At 57.6% G+C, this 3,848-nt stretch overlaps 1 long non-coding RNA gene across 1 annotated transcript; it reads left to right on the forward strand.

The window, feature by feature from the left end:
* The first annotated feature begins 1,173 nt into the window (after window positions 1–1,173).
* Window positions 1,174–3,567, forward strand: LOC135407922 (uncharacterized). Its single transcript, XR_010427080.1, has 4 exons — window positions 1,174–1,250; window positions 1,452–1,663; window positions 2,945–3,211; window positions 3,406–3,567. It is a non-coding gene; the product is annotated as an uncharacterized LOC135407922 (long non-coding RNA).
* Window positions 3,568–3,848: the final 281 nt, after the last annotated feature.

Raw genomic sequence — 3,848 nt, forward strand, 5'->3', positions numbered from 1 at the left:
GGCTCCAGGGACAGGAATGTCCCCAGGGGGGATCCTGCAGGGAGATGGGCAGGAATCTCTGCACTGGGATGTTGGGATGCCATCACACAACCTCCTGCTGTGCCTTTGGGACAGACCCAAAGTGCCCCGAAATGTCCCCAACGGGCAGGACCCAGGGAGATCCCGGGGCTGGGAATTCCGGGAATGAGGAGCTTGGAGCAGTGAAACACTCTGAAAACACACACACACGGGTGTGGGAAGGTGTGGGAAGGGAAGGTTTGGGAAGGTTTGGGAAGGTTTGGGAAGGTTTGGGAAGGTTTGGGAAGGTTTGGGAAGGGAAGGGAAGGGAAGGTTTGGGAAGGGAAGGGAAGGTTTGGGAAGGGAAGGGAAGGTTTGGGAAGGGAAGGTTTGGGAAGGGAAGGTTTGGGAAGGTTTGGGAAGGGAAGGTTTGGGAAGGGAAGGTTTGGGAAGGGAAGGTTTGGGAAGGTTTGGGAAGGGAAGGGAAGGTTTGGGAAGGTTTGGGAAGGTTTGGGAAGGTTTGGGAAGGTTTGGGAAGGTTTGGGAAGGTTTGGGAAGGTTTGGGAAGGGAAGGGAAGGGAAGGTTTGGGAAGGGAAGGGAAGGTTTGGGAAGGGAAGGGAAGGTTTGGGAAGGGAAGGTTTGGGAAGGGAAGGTTTGGGAAGGGAAGGTTTGGGAAGGGAAGGGAAGGGAAGGGAAGGGAAGGTTTGGGAAGGGAAGGGAAGGGAAGGGAAGGGAAGGGAAGGGAAGGGAAGGGAAGGGAAGGGAAGGGAAGGGAAGGTTTCTGATCTGAGTGGAGAGATCTGGTGGAGTGTCTTTTGTCTTCTTGAGGAAAGCATTAAAAATTTTGCTTTATTAGTTCTTTACTGGTTGGGTATATCTGTTTTTCTGGTTTTTTGGGGGTTGGGCTTCTCTTTTCTTATACGTGTATAGCGTTTTTGTAACTAAATAATCATAAATATATATATATATATTGTTTTAGTTCGGTTTATATCAGGTTCTTTGTTGTTGGTTTTTTTCCCCCTTTTTTTCCCTTTCCTTTCATAAGGGAAAAGGGCTTTTTGGAGTGGGTTTGGGGACTCGGTGTGGAGCCTGCTCCAAACCACGACACCTCCAACCCCTTTTCCTCCCCGCCAGCTGCACCTGAGCCGCCGTTCCTGCCGTTGAACGTGGGCCCCGAGCTCGGGGAGGGCAACGCCAGCGCTCAGCTCCCCCCCCGCCTCGGATCCCCGCGCCAGGGGCATCCTCTGCCCAGGTGAACCCCCGTGTTTACCTGCCAACCCCCTCTCCCCGCAGGTGTTGCCCGGGGGGGGACGTTCCCGGGGTCACCCCGAGCTCTCTCGCTCTTCCCCGCTTCGCTCGCGGCTTCCTGTTTGCCCCGGGGGGGTTTGGGGGGAGAACAGCCCCGGGGGGTTTGGGGGGAGAACAGCCCCGGGGGGGTTGTTTTTTGATGCAGCACAGCGAGGGAGAGCGGGCTGGCATCGCCCGGGCTGTGGTTTTGGCAGCTGCTGGCACCGGGTTCCCCCCGCGGGCAGGTGCTGCTCCCGCCACCGCGAGGAGGAGGAGGAGGAGGAGGAGGAAGAGGAGGAGGAGAGGGGGGAGCTCAGCTCTCACATCAAGGAGCTCAGGAGCTCCCAGCCGAAGTGCTACCCCCGTGCTCGGCTTGTGGCGGGTGGGCCCAGCCCTTCCTGAGCCCCAAAATCTGCTCTGAGGGTGCACCTGGGGCTGCTGAACCGCCCAGCCCTGGTGCTGCTCCTCACCCTGGTTCTGCTCCTCCTCACTCTGGTTCTGCTGCTCCTCACCCTGGTTCTGCTGCTCCTCACCCTGGTTCTGCTGCTCCTCACCCTGGTTCTGCTCCTCCTCACTCTGGTTCTGCTCCTCCTCACCCTGGTTCTGCTGCTCCTCACCCTGGTTCTGCTCCTCCTCACTCTGGTTCTGCTCCTCCTCACCCTGGTTCTGCTCCTCCTCACCCTGGTGCTGCTCCTCCTCATCCTGTTCTGCTCCTCACCTTGGTGCTGCTGCTCCTCACTCTGGTGCTGCTCCTCCTCACCCTGTCCTGCTCCTCACCCTGTCTCTGCTCCTCACCCTGTTCTGCTCCTCACCCTGTTCTGCTCCTCCTCACCCCGTTCTTCTCCTCACTCTGGTTCTGCTGCTCCTCACCCCGTTCTTCTCCTCACCCCGTTCTTCTCCTCACCCTGTCTCTGCTCCTCACCCCGTTCTTCTCGTCACCCCGTTCTTCTCGTCACCCCGTTCTTCTCCTCACCCTGTCCTGCTCCTCACCCTGTTCTGCTCCTCAGCAAACCACGGGGCTGGGAGGGAGAGGGGATTCTCCGTGGGACACGTCCCGGGCTCCTCACTCTGCCAGGGTGACAGGAGCTGCCAGGCTCCCTCTGTGGGCCCTGGGGAAGGGCACTGCAGGCACAGAATCCCGGGATGGCTGAGGTTGGAAAAGCCCTCCAGGGGCACTGCAGGCACAGAATCCCGGGATGGCTGAGGTTGGAAAAGCCCTCCAGGGGCACTGCAGGCACAGAATCCCGGGATGGCTGAGGTTGGAAAAGCCCTCTGGGGTCACCGAGTCCGCCCTGTGCCCGATGCCCACCCTGCCCCCCAGCCCAGAGCCCTGAGTGCCACAGCCAGACCTTCCTTGGACACCTCCAGGGCTGGGGACTCCAAACCTCCCTGGGCAGCCCCTTCCAGAGCCCAACCACCCTTTCCATGAGGAAATTCTTCCTCACAGTCCTCAGCTCAGCCCAGGCAAAGCTCAGCAAGGCCGTGCCTCCTGCCCACCCCTCTGGCCAGGACCCCTCTGTCCTGCTTTGGGTCTCTGAGCCCAGATGATTTTCCCTCCAGAGAAAGGAGAGCTGGGACAGTGGCACAACCCCGGAGAAACTCTGGCTCTGGGCAAATTCCTTCGAAACCCAGAACTTCTTTTCCATCCCCGATTTGCAGGAGCCAGGAGGGATTTAACCCCCGGTTTTGAGGCTCCACTTCGATCCCACGTGGAGGCAGGAGAGGGAGGAACGCGGGCAGAGGGTCTGACCCCCTGTGCAAACCCCCAGCTGGGAGAAGAAGTTCGATTTCCCGGGGCCAGGGGTAGCAAAGAGCTCGGACAGGAACCTGCACTAAACCTTTGACACACAAGACATTTCCCTTTCGGGCCAAGGCAAACAAAGGAAGGAAGTGTCTGGGACTTTTCAAGCGCCCCAGTGGGGACAGGTAAGGGCAGATAAGGGCTGAAGGAAGAGTGGGCTGGGCAGGGGAAGGATCTCATTTGGAGTCCTCAGAGCTCTGCAGAGCAGAGGGGAGGTGAAGCTGCCTCGGGGAAGGGAGAAACGGGCCCAGAGCGGCCCCCAAGTGCTGAGCGAGGGGTTTCTCTTCAGCCTCCGCTTGTTTTCCCGCACACTTTGCAGAGTTCTCTGTGCCCGAGGCTGCCAGGGCTGCCCTGCTCACCCCCCGGGCACCACCAGCCTCTGGGACATCTCCTGGGCTCAGGTGCTGGGGCAGCCTGGACCATTCCTGGCAGATCCCACCATTCCTCAGCTTTTCTTCGGTGTGAAAGAGCCTTTGCCCCTTTGCAGATTATTTGGATTATTTAGATTAGATTAATTAGAATATTTAGATTATTTAGATAATTTTTTAACAGTGTTCCAACACCCCTCCCTTGATTTTATGAGAGATAAAATACGATTTTTATATATAGGGGTGTATTGGGAAATTGTGAGATACCCAAGTCCCGTTTGGAACTTGGGTGTCGGGGTCTTTTTCAGCCGGATCAGGGGGAAATATAAAAGTTCTTAAAAATTAAAACGAGCAGCTGGAGCTGTTCTTGCCCTGCAAAAGGGGAGAAAACCCC

The sequence above is a fragment of the Pseudopipra pipra genome, assembly GCF_036250125.1.
Source record: "Pseudopipra pipra isolate bDixPip1 chromosome 30 unlocalized genomic scaffold, bDixPip1.hap1 SUPER_30_unloc_1, whole genome shotgun sequence".
NCBI classification, from domain to species: domain Eukaryota; kingdom Metazoa; phylum Chordata; class Aves; order Passeriformes; family Pipridae; genus Pseudopipra; species Pseudopipra pipra.